Raw genomic sequence first — 18,069 nt, forward strand, 5'->3', positions numbered from 1 at the left:
CTTTTTGGTTTTTTTTTTCTGAGACAGTCTCACTCTGTCACCAGGCTGGAGTGCAGTGACGCGATCTCAGCTTACTGCAACGTCCGTCTCCTGGGCTCAGTGATTCTCCCGCCTCAGCCTCCCGAGTAGCTGGGACTAGAGGTGTGTGCTACCACACCCAACGAATTTTTATCTTTTTAGTAGAGATGAGATTTCACCATGTTGGCCAGGATGGTCTCGATCTCTTGACCTCGTGATCCGCCCATCTCAGCCTCTCAAAGTGCTGGAATAACAGGCATGAGCCACCACGGCCAGCCTTCTCTTTTCTTCACAATTTCATTGATCCCCTTCAGAGACCATAAATAATAACTTATAACACTTCATCTTCAGTTCATGTTCTATCTTCCCATCATCCACCTAACACTGCTTTGAAAATGGAGGGGAAAACATGTTAATTTAAGGGAAAAAAAGCTTTGGCATTTTCCAGGGTATTCGTAGTGATTTCTTGAGTTATTTTAGGAAACAGTTTCGACTGATTTCCAGAAACCACAGTTGATGCATAAATTCCCTAATTTGTTTACTTTAGAGAGATCATCTCAAGTGCAGCATCTGTTTTTTGCTTTCTCTGTGAGATCTTGGTTTTCCATCAGGAGGAGTGAGGCACAGGGACGTGAAGACCAGCTCGGGCCACACAGGCAGCTCCTGAACCTGCCACGTGCTGTGTCAGGAGCTTTCTGAAACACTGGTGGGTGTGCCTCCTGTTACTGCTCTGGGTGGGCAGCTTCCACGTCTGCCTTTTCAACTGTTTCTCAAGGATAAACTCCATCTGCCAGATAACATTATTTTACAGCTTGAAGAATGTCACAACTCAAATTTTGCTTAGTATGTCTTATTTTGGAGAAGCAGCTTTCTTCTGTGAAGCTCAGAGCAGTAACCTAAAATTACCCTCAATATGTAGAGGGAGAGCCTTCTGTAAGTGCAGTGGTTATTTATGAAGCTTGGGTGGGGGAGCTCCCTGCCATGTTCCAGTGAAATTGGAGAGATAAGATTTTAATGTTGGAGGCTTTTCTACCATTTTGCTCCTTCTGCAGTCCTTGCAGAAACAGCTGCTACAGAAAATCTATTTCCAGAACGCTGTCCAAGCCCATGCCCAAGGTCACAGGAGGAGGAACACCCTGTAGTTGGTGATGTTAGTAGAAAATTCAGGGCATTGAAAACCAGGGAAGTATCAACAGCCTTCATCTCTGAAAAATAGCCAACTGAATTTTCTCTCATAAAGTGTGGCCTAGGCTGGTCCCCCAGCTTCACTTTGAGCTCTTGTAAGGATGGGCAGGAATTATTGTGAATGTAAATTCAAGCTCAACAGAAGAGAGGGAAGTGCGGAAAATCCAATTAACTGGAGTGAAAGTCATACAGAATAAACTACCCATTGCTAAAAGAAATAGGTTTTAAATTGAATGAATCTTTAGAGCAGAATTGATCAAATATGTCCTTATTGTATAAGAAGATGCATTTTGCAAGTAATATTTGTCAGGAGGCATCATCTGCTTGAGAACGTTTCATCTTCTTATTAAGAAGGCCGTTAGAAGTTTGGAGCCTTTTACATCGTGTTATTAACTTGCAGGGGAAAATCTACCTATTCCAGTATTCATTAAATGGATCTCTTTGTGTATACAAATATTAAAAGTAGTTTTGAAGGTACTATAGGTAAGGGGAAAAAACGCACTGTTTGTTTCCTCATAGAGTTGACATTTTTATTTAAGGAAAAATCCATGAATTTACAATCTCTCCCTTTCTAGGTTTTTCAACATTTCTTGCAAATTGTATGTAAATGAATGCAAATAAGCAATCCTCACTACCAAGCTGCTTAGAAGTGTAAAATGCATAAAATTAAGATGCTGAGAGAAACATGCATCTAATTAAGGTAGCATGTAAAGAAATGTTTAAATTCAAATTAGATACTTCAGTGGAAAGAATTTACTTGTTTAATTCCAAAGGTGTTTTGTATAATTCTGAGAAGCTTGTCCTTAGTGGTCCTCCCATTTCCTTCAAAGCTCCAAAAATTGGTTTTAGGAGCTTGCCTTGGTTCAGTTAAACTTTAAAATTGGGTTTAAGCTAAGAATTAGAATGCCATAAAAATACATTCTAGTTTTAATGCCTCTACCTCAAAAACAGACTTAGAGAGGCAGGCATGATAATTTGAGAGTGAGAGTGGGTGGATGTGTGGATCACTATTTCTATCCCATTCATAGAAATCCCACGTGGTACTTGGATTTCATCGGTTCTTAGAAAGCCTGGAGTAACACAGATCACAGCCATCTAGTTATCCCTGGATCTTAAGGAGATTTTAGGAGCAAGACAGGAAAGATGCCGGCCTTGTGCCATCAACAGCCCTGCTCTGACATGCAGGAAGTCACCTTTACTCTTTGGGGGCATGTGAGTTCTGTTCATCTTCCAGCTCTGCCAGGGACAGAAGAGGAGGAGAAGACTTTGGTCTCAAGTTAGAAGCCTTCAGTTTAAGTAGATGAAAAAAATTTTTGCAAAGCATTAAGCAACAAGCAGAGTATTGAAGAAATACAAGATCTGAGTGGAGAAGACAGAAACTATCTACTAAGGTTGGTGCCGTTTCTGTCCCAGACACAACAACCTAATGGACAAATAGAAAAGCAAACAGGGCTGGGGATGGTGGCTCACACCTGTAGTCCCAGCACTTTGGGAGGCCAAGGTGGGAGGGTCCCTTGAGCCCAGGAGTTCAAGACCAGCTTGGGCAACATGGCAAAACCCTGTCTCTACTACCCCCCAACCCCCGCAAAAAAAAACAAAAACAAAAAAACCCCTCACAAACAAAAATTAGCTGGGCATGGTGATGCATGCCTGTAGTCCCAGCCCCTCGTGAGGCCAAGGTGGGAAGATCACTTGAGCCCAAGAGGCAGAGGTTGCAATGAGCCATGATGGCACTGCTGCACTCCAGCCAGGATGACAGAGCTAGACCCTGTCTCAAAAAGGGAGGAAAAAAAAACACACAGGAAAAGTGCTTTTTGCTCGTTTTCAGAATGCTTGATTTTGAAGTATTCCACTGAGCTCGACTTCTCATGGTGAGAGTTTTTGCTTTCCACCAGATCGCATATTCCTCTGATTTCAGCTGAGCCGGTGTTTTACACTGTAAGCCCATAGTCTCTGTTTCGTGGCTTCACAGATGAGAAATTGTTCATTAAGTTTTGATCATGTGAAATGTACAGATTCTTTCTTAGACTTGGATTCCCTCATCTGATCTTCCTGTCCGTGTCTGAGCTATGGAATTAGAAAATGATGCTGAGACTGTTACTTTTTGTTTCTGTTTTTGAGACCGTTATTCTTCACTGGGGAGTTGGGTCTGCTCTTCAGCAGGGCCAGGAATCCTTCTAAATCCATGCCAGGCTGCTTTGATCCTCCCTTAGGCCCCCAGTCGCTATCCTCACCCCTACCCCCAAGGCGGAAGCACAGACCAGACCATCCAGGACTGTGAATTGAAAAGCATCTTCTGGCTAGTGACATCTGTTTCCAAAAATCCAGCAAGTCTATTTAGGTTTAATCAGATGGACCACAGTAGGTGTTTCCTCCTGGGACCAGGAGATTTTTCTCCTATGGGACTTGGGCGTGATGCCTTCCAGTCTATTAGAGCTCCTCCCCTCTCTGATTTCTTGATAGGGTCAGTTGCCGCCTCTCGGCCAGTGACCGGCCGGGTTAGTGATTCCTGCCTCTCGGCCAGTGACCGTCTGGGTTAGTGATTCCTCTATTTGTAGCACAGACTACACATAGCTGCCCACCTCCTGGAGATCCCACATTCACCATAACTGACATATTCCAAATTCAGCTCCATAACTTTCATCTATTCTGGCTTATTCTCCGCTCCAGATCTCTCCTGGTTAATGATGCCGTTATCAGCCCTCTTCTTACAAATTGCTAATGCTGTCATTAGGCCATTTTTATTTCTTCCCTAAGTTTATGCAGCAGCCTCCTGGCTGCTCTCTCATCTCATCACATACTTCTTCACTCCTTTCTCCATACCGTTGACAAAACAGCTTTTTCTTAAAACATGAATCTTGCATAATATTCCCTGATTAAAGGCTTTCTGATGCTCTGTTGCTAGCCTTTTTCCTGTATTAAGGGGTCTGGCCTCTACCATTGCACTCATGTCTCTCCTCTCCTGCATTCCACTTACCCACCTAGTTGAACCACAGGATCCGCAAGATGCTGAGCTGCCATTTAGATTTCTGTGCCTTTGCATATGCTGTTTTCTTTGCCTGAAATGCTCCTCCCCACCGGCATCCTCCACGCTGGCCTGGAAACTCCAACTCACTTTTCTCCTCCTTGGAGAGTCTTTTCTTTTCTCACCCTCCCAGGCTGAATTTGTCACGCTCTCTTTTGTTGCATTCCGGGCCTCTGGTTACAGCATGCATCACACAGCACTCTAACGGGTTGTTTCCTGGTGGATCTCCCATTTCGGCCATGAGCTCCCAAGGGCAGAAGTTGTGTTGGTGAGAAGGTGCCCAGAGATAAGACTATGGCAGTGTTTCTCAAACTCTGTGGCCCCAGGATTTCTTTACACTCTTAAAAACTGCTGAGAACCTCAAAGGGCGTTTGGTTTATTATTTGGGTAAATATCTATTGGTATTTCCCACTGAAATGTAAACTGGATAATTTTACAGTCATTTACTCCTTCAAAATCAATGATAATGAATTTATTAAATACTATTATAAAATAATATATAAATAACTGTACAGAATAAAAAATTTTAAGACGAGTGGCACCGTCTTAGATTTTTGAAAATTTCTTTATGTCTGCCTTGTGAAGGGAAGACAAGAAGATTCTCATAGCTGCTCCTTTAGTCAGTCTGGTTCATTGTGTTGTTTAATGCCTGCGAAGACAATACATTCTAATTGCAGATTTTTTCTAGATCACAGCTTGACAAGTGGTGCTAGCTGTTGTAACGTGAAACCTAAAAGCTGAGAGATGAACTCTTCTTACTGCTTCCTTAAAACCGCTGGTCTCTCTTGCGCCTCAATTGGCACTTTTGCCCATGAACGTTTTTCTTTACCAGGTGTTGGTCACTTGGAAAATATGGGACCACTGAGTTATGCAGATCTTCTGACAGATGGTACCTTCTGTCATACAATAAGAAGAGGTAACAGAAATCTTCATTAGGAAGCCATCGAAGTCATGGTAGTAGATACAAGTTTTCCCAAGTTCTGATTTTCACTTGAAAGCTCAAATTTTATCATTGAAGACAAATACTGTCAGTGTTTTTCCTCAAAGGGACAGGCACATTTTGCTCATTTTCAAGAAAATGGCTCTTTAAATACCTAAGTCTGAATGACAGCATTTTGTCAGTTGTCCTTTTTCAGTAAAAGTGGTGTTCTGTGAAGCAGGTGGCTAGTTCAGCTTGCAACTCAGTGGCATGGGTGCTTTTCCTGGAGACAAGCATCATACTTCAGTAGGTAATGGAAACATGTACTTGCCTTTTCATAACAGATGTTTGGAAGATACTTACTGAGGGTTGAGATTCACCAAATTAATAGTTCCTGCTTCATCCAGGGCATACCGAAGTGAAACTGACATTTGTTTTCCTTCACGTGCTCAGAGGGGGCGAATGCAGTGACCACCAGTATCGTGTGGTGCTACTGGCTGCCTTGATCTGTGCCAAGTTGCCAGCCATTTTGCCCCCTCCCATGGCCTTTGCACCATCAACGTAAGTGTTAATCCCATAAAGAAGGCGAGAAATGTCTTAGTAGTATTTATTAAATCTATTTTATTTTGTAATACAGAGTCTTGCTCTATCTATTACCCAGGCTGCTGTGCAGTGGCACTGTCAGGCTCACTGCATCCTCCAGTGCCTGGACTCAAGGGATCCTCCCCTCGCCTCAGCCTCACAAGTAGCTGGGGACCATCCCAAGCCTATTTATTATTTTTATTTTTGTAGAGACAAGGTCTCTCTTTGTTGCCTAGGCTTGTCTTGAACTCTTGGCCGTAGACAATCCTCCCACCTCAGCCTCCCAAAGCACTGAGATTACAGGCATGAACCACAGCTTCCAGCCAAGAAATGTCTTAATATTTTTATCAAATACTTTTGACCTCATAAAACCTCTGGAAGGATCCTGCAGACCCCTAGGAGTCCATAGACCACACTTTGGGGGCCATGGGACTGACTAGAGAGTGAAGCAGAGGCCCCTCATACCAGGCTGCAGAGTTCATGCTGTGTTGGGGAGGGTGTGAGGGGAGGAGCGCTGTGGTCTGATTTGTATCCTAGAGTGACCACAGTGGCAAGAGAGTGGAGCATCTTTTGGGGAGCTGGGAAATTGGAACTGGACATTATTGCTGAAATATAGTGATTTTCTTTAAGTTGCCATATGATTATAGGATGACTGTATAAGCCCCAAATTTATAAACGCTTCGGTGTGGTGTTGTCATTCAAAATCACATGCAATTGCGTGAAACTAGGCTGAAGTATTTTCTGGTATTATTTCAGAATAGTATTATTTCTATTCTGTGAATGAATTTGGGTGTGCATACACATGCATCAGTGTACTTAAAGCTTGTGTATGCATGCATCGTTGGCTGATGGACATCCTGGGCAATTCCTTTCTGGCCCAAATTGTCTTTGTGTTTTGTCATCAGAAGTGCATTGCTTAGACTATACATTTATCCTAGACCATATGTAAAAGACGTTTGTTTGCTCTGAAGATCTCCCACTCAGTGGAAGTGTGGGAGACATATCCCGAGTTTAAAGGTCTAGGTCAGTGTAATATTCAGAAGTAATCACAAATCGTTCTAACCAACCCAGCAGTGCTTACTTAGGACTCTGTTCAAGAGCCTTCCTACCTCTTTGTTGATCTCTTTAAATACTAAACAAAAGACAGTGAATCTTCCAACTCAGCCGATCCCATTGTGATTGATCTGAGCCAATTTTTTGAGGTAATTGATGATATTGCCTTAGTCGAGTCTGTTAGTGCAAATAATTATTAATCAATATGCTCTCAGCTCTTAGTTCAGGAGATACTTCTAACACATGATTTATGCTGAACATTTCAATTGAGCTACCTTTACAAGAGGAAAATCAATTGGCGAGTGTTCTAAAGCACTTTAATTATCTGCAGCTCCATATTCCTCCGCAGCCATGTCTACACAGACAGCTAGTTGTCCCATCCTAGCAAGGGTCACAGGAAGTTTTTCATCACCATGGAAGAGATAATATATCGTGCATCTGAGATTGAGTATGTTGGTTTAAAGTAATTTAGTAGAATACCTTAAAATCAAAGCATTGCTGCTTTCCTTTGGAGAGCATAATTAGCATTGCCCCAGAAGAAGAAGTAACATGTTACTGATCTCCATTCAGTTGGAAAACAGTTTGCCAGTGTGGCCAGTGAATGTCATGTAAGTCGATTTAGCCATAAAACATGAGGAGATCTGACTCGCAGAAAGGAAGTTAAGGTGTAAGGCATTGTAGGGGCTAAATTTATATCACTCCCCTAAACTGTTGTTAAGACGCTTTGTGACTTCCTTGTGCCATGGCTTTCTAGCATGGAATTTGTTGTTTTGCCCTTTACAATGTCTTGATGAATATTGTGGCTTGATTTCTCCCCCTGTGAGAGGAGATGCAGAAGAAATTAATCACCACTAGGAATGAGCCTGCCTTTGTTCAAAGTAGAGCTTCCAAGCATCTGTTTTTGTTATACTTGTGGTGGGTACAGGAATGTGTGGGCTTTGGCCTGGGACTTTTAGACATGATTATAACAGATAGAAATTTTAAATGGCAGTTCCCTCCATTGTCATGGCGGAGCCCCTTCAATAGCACTGAGATGCTCTGTTGCACTTCTTGCCCAGGACTCTGTCTCTTTCTGCTATGAAAGCACCTCAATGGTAGAATGTGAAGGCATTTGGCAGCTTTCAAGGGCAGTTCTTTAGCGTCTCCACTCCCTACCCCCATGCACCCCTGAGACCCTCAAAACTTGGACCCGAGGCCTCACGTAGCAATAAACTGAAACACCACTCATTGTTCACAGTTGGGCCAATGTTGGGTCTCCAGAAGGTAATGCTCTTAAGCACTGAATTGAGTTCATACTATCAATGAAACAGCAGGAGAGAGGAAAGGTAGGTTTTGACTTGGGATTTTTCAGGAGCTAATTCAGTAGGCATTTTTGGAATGCCTGGCTTGGAGCTAGCTCTACAGGGAAGACTGAGAAAGCAAAGCCCTGCTTTGGCTCTTAGGAAGCCACAGTCCTGTTTGGAAGGGTTGGGGTGAAGAGGGGAGACCTCAGCCATTAGGAATACAGGAGAGAGGGGCTGACACCAGAAGGTCTGTGGGCAGAGACAGATGGCTGAGTCCTTGGTGCCAGGGAAGAGGAAGGAGAGGCTGACGGGTCACAGGATGGCATCTTCCATGGCCCTTTGAGGTTGCCACTGCTTATGTCCTCCTCCCCCTGTTCCCCAGCTGTTCCCCTCATTCTTCTCTGGGAACAGTAGCTCACTCTGGGCTCATCAGAGGGAAACCAAGAAACTGAGATATCAAGTCTGTGACTGGTTGTGGTCCTGGTGATGACTTCTTCCAGAACAGCTCTCTCAGTCCAACAGTGAGGTGAGACTGAGGGTCAGAACCATTAGGGGCAGCGTTCCAGCCTGCACCTGAAAACCCCAGTGTTTGGGAATCTGATTGGGTAGCATCCTGGAGGCAGGCTGGGCTTTGTTTTTTTAAGAGGGTCTCATTCTGTCACCCAGGCTGTAGTGCAGTGGTACAGTCGTAGCCCACTACAGCCTTGAACTCGTGGGCCGAAGCCATCTCTCCACCTCTGCCTTCCAAAGAGCTGGGATTTTAGGCGTGAGCCACCGCACCCGGCCTTAGGACTGGGTTTGGAGGAAGTTGTGTCGTGGTGGCCTGAACTTTCTTTTTCTTGCTGCTCCTCCTTGCGGATGCCTCCCCCCGCTCATTGTTTGGGTTACAGGGTGCGACAGAGAACCTTCTCCAAGTCCTGACTGCTCCCTGGGCCCAAGTTCAGGCTGAGCACCTTGACTGGCCCTGCCATCCTACACGTGCTGCACAATTTCTCAGAAGCAAAGGTTTCCTGTCTGTAAGATGAGGATGATATGTAACAACCCCTGGAGTTGTGATAATTAAAGGAGGTAAATTTTAAAGCACTTTTTAAAATGTAAAACTCTGCAATCTATTGTGTAACATGGATATTTATATGCAAATATATATAATATAATAGGCGTTACTTGTTTCAGTTTTGTATTTTACCTGGCCGCCTGCTCAGGGTCCTGCGATGTTCTCTAACTGCTGTAGTTCAGAGATGAAGCATTGATTAGGAGATGTGGGCACTGCCTGCCCTGGCCTCTTTCTACCAAAGTGACTTAGATGACTTGGAGCTAAAAACACGAGAGGCAAAAAATATCATAAAGATAAGTGCCGTGTCTGTGTTGCATATAATAATTCAGTAAATATCCAGTAACTGTTGAAATATGAGCCCATGAATAGATAAAAGAAAAATCCAGTAAATGAATTATTTTAAAAGATTTCCATCATTTCCTTTTGTCTTTTTCTGTTTTTAATATACATGAAGACTAATTTAAACCCTTTTCTCTTTCTAAGTGTATTTGGAGATCTGTAAGACAAATTGGCTCCTAACGTCTAATACTAATGACGGGATGTGAAAGACAGCATTCTTTGGGACACAGGAATGCAGTCCTCAAGACCAATAAAAGTTGGCAAAGAAATTTGCAGATCAGGACCCAGGACAATGCTTACATAACCTCTCAACTGTTTTTCCAGGTTTGAAGTGCAAATAACAGAGATAAAGACAGAAACTACACATGTAAACCTGATATATTAATAGCTCATCCAGCCTACGTAACAAAATAAACCAGGGGTCTAGGCCCCAAAAGTGATAGCTGTGGCGTTAGATTTCTGGGCCTCTTTTATTTCAGGGGATGGGGCTCTGACAGGTGAAACACAGCATTTGTTTAAACAGAATAGAGAAAGTCTGCAAAACATTCAAGGGCAGGAAGTAGCAATAAATACTTCTCTGTGCAACTGGAGCAGCACAGAGCTTGGGGTGAGCAGAATGTCATCACTCAAAGTGGAATTTGGCCAGGGCCTCCCAGGGTCCCACCAAGGGACACAGTGAACTTTCTAAAAGTCAAGACCTCTGTCTTATCTCCTCCAAAAGATGAGAAAGTGAGATGTGAAGCTCCTTTCTGGAGATGGGATGTGTTTTTCCTGGTAGGTTCTGATCTCTTTTGCAGGCTTTGAACACAAGAACCAAGGGCACAAAAATAGCTCCTTGACGGGGGGAAAAACCCAAAAGGCCTGGAACACAGGCTGATGTGCAGGCGTTGGTGAGCTGGGGTTGTAAATCCACAATCCCTTGAACAGAGGAAGACCTAGTTAAAGAGACTTTGGGTTTCTTATAAGGCATGAATAAGTGCTCTGGGCAGTCTGCCCCTTTGGAAAACAGAATAATGCTAATAATTTGCATTTATATAATACCTCCCCCTGCCTTGTGGATCTACAAGCACTTTGCAAACATTAATTAATTCTCTAAACCCCCTATGAGCCAGGGGGTGCCATCAGTAACTAATCATGAAGGAGGGCCAGTGATTCTTGACAGAGTGGATATGCAAGTTGGAGAACACTGCGAGCTCGGGAGCTCAGGAAGTTGAGTGGAATTTTTATGAGAAAGAACAACCCAGGTAGAATTTTGATCAGACTGTGTGGGAAATCAACCTGGATGTTATGGCCGTGGCTGAAGGCTGTCAACTAACAATTCAGTTTCTCTCTTGTTGTTCGCCTCTTCATTTTCAAAGCTCTGCTTATTCGTAGTCAGAAACCTCAGAGTGAAGGTCTGGACTCAGTTCACCTCTTCCCAGCATAAAAGGACGTGCAGACTGAGCACAGTGGCTCACACCTGTAATCCTAGCACTTTGGGAGGCTGAGGCAGGTGGATTGCTGGAGCCTAGGAGTTCAAGACCAGCCTGGGTAAGATAGAAGAAACCCTGTCCCTACAACCAGCCATGGTGGTGCACACCTGTAGTCCCAGCTACCCGGGAGGCTGGAGTTGGAGTGATGTGGCTCCAATGACTGGAGGAACTCCAGGGTTCTTACTTTCGTGCCGATAGGATTAACGTGGAGTGGTTTTAAGGAGCGAAAAGTTTAGTAGGCAAGAAAGAAAGAAGAAAACAGCTCCCCCATACAGAGACAAAGGAGTGGGGCTTGGCACAACGAGAAACCCAGTGTGTGCCAGAAAAGAGGTTGCTTATATTGGGATGCTGAAGAAGGTGGTGTCTGGTTTGAAAAAAGCCCAGGGGATTGGTTTGACCAGGTGGGTTCTTTCCATAGCCCACAAAAAACCTAGCCCTCCCACCTTAGACTTTAAATATGCAAATGCAGAGCACCATGCTGTTTGGAACACATGGTATTACCTGGAGGTGGCCATGACGCTGGGTACACCTGGTGAGGAGAAGAGGGCGGGAATCTCCAAGTTGGCCATGTTGGGTGGACATAGTTTACTCACCAGTTTTTGCACGTTAAAGCTGGCCGGCCTGGCTCTTCAAGCCACCTTTGGGTTAGAAAAGAAATGGTTTGGAGGTTTTTTATTAAAAGAAAAAGCCATACTGAGAAGTCATTTTACCTTCTCTATCTGCCTAAAAAATTATTTCTTAATAACTAGGAAGATCGCCTCAGCTCAGGGAGGTGGAGGCTGTCGTGAGCTGTCATCACACCGCTGCACTGCAGCCTGGGCGACAGAGCAAGACCCTGTCTCAAAAAGAGATGCAGCAGCTGGACCGTACTGGAAATCAGCATTTCTGTTGCTGTTCTAATAGTCAGTTCAGAGATTCATTCATGCGTTGACATATTCGCTCAGTCACTACTTTATTTGACAGATATGACTTTTCGAGTTCTTGCTCCCTGTTAGACATTGGGGTTATCCCCAAAGGCTTATATATGAGAAAAACAATTCCCTGCCCAGTGATACTTTCTTTATTCTCTGTCATGTATTTTTGTTTCCCCAGTCTGCTCAACTCACATAATGTTAGGATTATTGAAATGTTTTTGCAATGTTGGTGTAATTTATGAGTAAACATTGCTGTATATATTTGAATTTCTGGTGAGAAAGACACTATGCACAGAGGAAAGTAATGACCTGGCATAAGAGAACCCATTTACACCAATAGTTACATCTCACTCAGTCGGGCCTGTTAGATAAAAGGACTGTTGGTATTCATGACTTTTTTCTTTTTTAAAGAAATGTAGTTTGAAGCTAAACCAACAAAGTGCCACTTATTGGTGGTGCTGAAGGAGTTTACATTTGCTGAATAGATAAGATTTGCACGTGATCTTTGGCCGGTATCACAGTGGAACAGATAGGTTGCTCTTCACGTCCTCAAAAGTTGGATATAGCAGGTGTTTTCCTAAATTGATTCCCATTGTTTCAGATGTCCCAAAATTTCAAGTAATTTGCACAATAACCCAGTATAAATTAGTATAAAAGCCAGCTTCACTCTAGCTCTTTCTGAGTGGTGGGAATAATGGCATATGAATTCTTGAGATGTTTTTATGTTCACACACATACATCTCAATGTAAGTCAGAGGAAATGGTTCATTTTTTGTTAAATCATTTTTATGTTACTTTTAAGTTATAGTATACATAGAGAAATCTGTGTGAAAGAAGTGTCAATATTTCAAGTATTTTGAACTCTAGGAGAGATGATGATCAGGGGGCCAGCCGTTGCTGGAGCTGCCTGTCAGGAGAGCTACGCAGGCATGGCCCGGGGCTGGGGAGCGCTGCCTGGTCTGTGGACAATCAAGCAGCGCTCGGACTCCTCGCAGCGAGACATGCGCTTTCTTTCAGGCTGTCGCCAGCTGGTTTTGCTGTGCAGTAGTGTTAAGCTTTCCAGATTGAAAACATCTGGCTTTTCATCAGCTGTGTAGACTCAGAAAGAGAGCAACGTTAGCCGAAGTAAATTCAACAAATTCTTATCTGACACATTTGGTTGACCCTAATGCAATAAACTGGGGCAGTCTCCGAGGATGAGTTCTGTTTCCAACTGTGCACCTTTTCCTTCCATCCTTACCCTGCCTTTGGAAGAATCTTGATGTTAAAATTTGGAAGTATGCCTTTATTGGAGGCTTCAGATGTACTGTCAGTAGCGATTTGTGAAAATCCAGAGCGTCATTTGCATAGAGGTCAAACACAGTGTTTCCTGCAGGAACTTCCTGAAGAAGCTTCAGAGCAATCTCATGTAACCAGATGTCAGCAGGTTCCAAAAAGATGCTGGCTACCTGTTGCTGTTATAAGCAGGAGAGTTCTATTGTTAACTAATTTCAGAGGAAATAGAGTAGATACTAAGAGTAGAAAACTGTGTAAATATTTGTAAATATTAAGAGTAGCAAACTGTATGTATCTAGTAAACACATATTGAGAATCAATGACAGGTTGTGGTGATGTGACACTGTGGGTTGTATCTGCTTTTTGAAAGCATCCTTAATGTTTCCTTGCTCATTTCTTCTACAGCACTTTGGAGGGGAAATTCTGAGACCATCAATATCATCATCCCTCTGAGTTTTTGCATCTGAATGCGTTTCAACTTACAAACTGGTCGTTATACAGATACGTATTTTTGGACAGTGATTTACAAACCCAACTTTTGTTAACTGGATCATAGCTTCCCACGGAGTTAAGGCTTCAGAGCCGGCTGACCAGTGTTTATGGTTGGTCTGGGGTTGTCATTGGTCTTTGCACTTTAGCTTGAAGTACCTCAAGAAGTTAATAACCTGTTACAACCCTCTGCAGAATGCTCTCCTCAAAAGACATGGGTATAAGCCAGGAATATTTATATTGCGTTAGCAGTAATGTTGCACAGGTGTGGTGTGTCAGTTGCATATCAGCACAACAGTCTATCAAGATGGTAGTCATTAGCCCCATGTGACATTAAGGCTCAGAGAGGTAAAGTAGCTCACCTCAGGATACACAGCTAGTCATAAGTACCTGTGTTCATTGCTCGTCTGGTGACCAAAAATATAAAGGAGCCTCAGTAATAATCTTGGATCACTTAGCCTAGCCGCTCTTCAAATCCTAAAGTGCTGAGAACATGGGAAGGAAATAGCATCTGGAGTATCCAGAGCGGTATACCTTCAAGCGCCAAGCTACGCTGTCTTCCCCTTGCTAAGGATGCTTCAGCCCGCAGAGCTCTGCCTCTGTTCCACAGGTGCATTCGCACTGGGTGTTACGCCAGGGCCTTTGCCCTTGCTGTTTCTTTTCTTTGCAGTTCTGTTTTCTCATGATAGAAAGGTCTTGTCTTTTAGGACTCAGCTCCTTTAGAGAGCTGAAGCAGGCCAGCACGTAGACTCCTCCTCCAGCAAGACAGGAGGGCAGTTGTTTCCTTAGATTCCCATTGATTTCGATTTTCCAGAAATTTGCCCAAAACTTTATAAATTAGTAAAAAAGCCAATTTCAGTAGTCTAACTCTTTCCAAATTGTAGGAATTAATGGCATGTAGATTTTTGAGGTGTTTTTATGTTCGCACATGTATGTTTCTACTACAGTATAAGTCAAATGAAATGGTTAAATAATTTTTTGTGTGTTAAATCATTTTTACTTTCCTCTCAAGTTATGACTATGCTGCCTCAGCAAAATGGAGTCTCAAACCACTGAAGAGAGACTCTCCTTCCTGCAGCTACCTAGAACCAAGCTCTCTAATTTCTCTGCCTCCATTATTGCTATCCTGTATTAATAAGGAGTTTTATAAAAAGTGTAATTTGGATTGTCTGCAACTCAATGGAAAAATGCTTGAAGGGATGGCTACCCCACTCTTCGTGATATGCTTATGTCACATTGCATGCCTGTATCAAAACATCTCATGTACCCCCGTAAATATATACACCTACTGTGTGCTCACAAAAAATGAAAGCTAAAAAAAAATCAGACGTTTTGGCCAGGCGTGGTGGCTCACGCCTGTAATCCCAGCACTTTGGGAGGCTGAGGTGGGCGGATCACAAGGTCAGGAGTTTGAGACCAGCCTGGCCAATGTGGTGAAATCCCGTCTCTACTAAAAGTACAAAAATTAGCCGGGCATGATGGTGCATGCCTGTAGTCCCAGCTACTTGGGAGGCTGAGGCAGGAGAATTGCTTGAACCTGGGAGGCGAAGGTTGCAGTGAGCCGAGATCACTTCACTGCACTCCAGCCTGGGTAACAGAACAAGACTCTGTCTCAAAAAAAAAAAAAAAAAAAAAAATTAGGCATTTTAACCACAGTCCCACCTAAAGCATACCTGCTACCTGCACATGTGACCTTTCTCCTCTTTTGCTTTTTCCTAAAGGACATAGTTGAGAAACCTACTCTAGTAAAACATGATGTGGTTCAGTTTGATGTATATTTTGATTATTTTCTTTGCTTTTTAGCTTGGACTCCGTCTTCTCCTTTCATAAACCTGAATATGCATTTTGCGTAGCTTTGCTGGATTCAAGTTAGATAATTTCATTTCAGACAGATACAGCCAAGCATGTGGTATTTGGTATGAGTTATACGAAGAAAGTCAAGTTAGGTTATGAACAAGTGAGTTCTGAGTTTCTTTTTAGTGAAGGGACATTTATTTATCTTGGATTGTTACAGTGATTTTCTGGACTGTTTTTCTGTAATTACCTTGATTAATACTTAAGTGGTATGTTTACATTTTGAGTTGATTTATATGAAGGTTTGCCTTTCCTCCACTGAAACACTCAGGCATCTCATGTTACCGTGATGATAGAAACCATTCTCTGCTCCTTGCTTTCCCAGTTGAAGAATGGCAGTTTATCCACGAGTATTTGGAGAAGGAGCAGCATTCACACAGCAGAAATGTTCCACTGGAGGGCTGTCCTTCCAGAGCTCCTTGCTAGTTATAGATACCTCCACTTAGGGCCTCTGTGACCTGAAATAAATGTAAAAATATAGTCCCTAAACTGTGTGTGTGTGTGTGTGTGTGTGTGTGTGTGTGTGTGTGTGTGCGCGCGCGCGTGTGTGCGTGTCTGCGTGCACACGCACTATAAATGAGCCCCCTATGTGCTATTTCTGTGTTAGAAGAACAGGGAGAAATACTGACGTCTTTTCTCCCTATTTTAGTGTTTTCCCTTTGCTTTCTTCTCTCCTTTCCTCAGTTCCCGTGGGAGGTGAGGCATTCGGGGCAGGGTCAGTGTGTTTGCCTGGTGGTCTGGGTGAGCTTGCCCAGGCTGTCGGCCATGACTCAGCATCATGTCCTGACACTAATTCTTGTTTCCTGTCACATCCTAACCAAGTCATTTGTCTTCTTGGAACCTCAATTCCATCACTGGTAAGGCAGTTATGATAATACACTGGGTCCTTGTTAAAGTCATGAAAGCATTCTATTAGGTGACCACTATGCAAATTATGGGAAGTTGAAATTATTATATCCATTATCACCAGATTATTTTTTCATTCTACCACAGAGCTTTCCTTCTTTCTTGGAGTTGACAAATAAGTACCTTTTCGTAGGTCCCAAACCCTGCTCCTAAAGGTTTAGCATCTCTGTGACGAATTTACTGGAGCGAGGACCAGTCTGTCCTCCATTGCGATTGCAAATTTTGAGGAGCCATTTCGTGAGGGTCCAGGAAGTTTACTTTCTTATCCCTGTTTTTCCTTGAGAGAAATTCTTACACTAAAGGTCAGTGTTTGTGAAACATGCTATCCCTCCTGCATTTCTTTTTTGCGTAGGGACATTAAATGTCATTATCTTGCCTTGAAAAGATGAAAAAATGTTGGCACCCCCATCTTTGTGGTCTGGCACAGAGTGGTCCGTGGGCTATTGACCAACCTGATTTGGTCCCTGGAACGTCTTGACCTAAATTCATCTTTTCTTTTGTTGCTGAAATTTTAGGATTTCCGCTTGCTGAAACTGGATTTATGAATAAAAGAAACCAACTTTGCTGTAGGTAATTATGTCAGAGGCAAGTTCATCGGCGTCAGTGTTCATTTTATTAGAGAAGGCTTAGCTTATTCACAGTGCATCTTTTATCCCCTTGTCTCTAATAAATGCATGATTTTCAGAGATTTGCAGGCTAAAATGTATTATTCCGATTAGGTCACTTTTGTCAAACATAAACCTTTCCTGTATCTATGTTATTTTTTTACAGCTAAGTCAGTAGAAAATACTTATGCAGACATTGACATGTATATGTTAGGTTATGTTTTCTACGCTAGTATGTCTCAGGACCAGTGATGGTAATTTGTGTCAATAACTTTATAAGGCGAGAAGCACTTGAAGAAATTAGAACGGCTGAGGGCTAGAAGTCCGCAGCAGGGAAAATCGCACATGCAGCAGATTAAGGGGAAAGGGCCAAGGAAAGCGAGGACCCCCACTTTCTGGTGTCTCTCTGGTAACTGGAAGGGCGGATATACGCAGTTCGCAGGGACCAATCTTTAAAGCGCCTGTGATGTTCTCTCAACTGGCGTGGGCTTCCTGCCCTTTCAAGAGAACTCCTTGATCATGCATTCTACTAAAACGAGGCAGCCTTGGAAAGCGAGTCTTGCGTTCTAATTGCCCAGTGGGCTGAGGTTTGGGGACAATAAGTGGGTATCAAGGAAGGGTCAGACTTGAAAGCTGGCAGCCCAGTGAGCGGACCAAATCGGAGAGAACGAATAATGACTTCTTCTTCTTAATTACTTTGTCTAAGGTAGAGGGTTTCCTTCTTAAACATTTTGAAATCTGGTTGATGAATACTTGTCAAACTGATTTGGAGGGTATTTGTGTAATCTTTTATCTTCTCCCATCAGATCATGAATGAAAATCAAAGCTCTGAAAGAGGGTTGCTCCCAATGGAAAAAAATAATAGCACAGAGCTGCATAGGGAGACGAGGAGGGGCTGGAAAAGACGTGGGGTCAGAGCAGTGCACAGCACATGGGCTGTTTGTTGCGAGTACCTTCCACATCTGCTGGGCTATGGTGCAATTAGAAATATTTTCATAATTTTTAAATATTAGATATCCTTTTGCTCTTTCTTGCCTTCAGCGTGCCTATATATATTAGCCTTAAATTTTAAGACCAAAACATTTATAATAAAGGC

General features: G+C 43.1%; 1 protein-coding gene across 24 annotated transcripts in view; it reads left to right on the forward strand.

The window, feature by feature from the left end:
* The window catches only part of PARD3 (par-3 family cell polarity regulator), a 706,589-nt gene that overhangs the window by 620,461 nt on the left and 68,059 nt on the right, over window positions 1-18,069 (forward strand). The gene's annotated exons all lie outside the window — the stretch shown is intronic.

This window comes from Sapajus apella, unplaced genomic scaffold (genome assembly GCF_009761245.1).
Source record: "Sapajus apella isolate SASKATOON/1434 unplaced genomic scaffold, GSC_monkey_1.0 scaffold111, whole genome shotgun sequence".
In the NCBI taxonomy this organism is placed as follows: domain Eukaryota; kingdom Metazoa; phylum Chordata; class Mammalia; order Primates; family Cebidae; genus Sapajus; species Sapajus apella.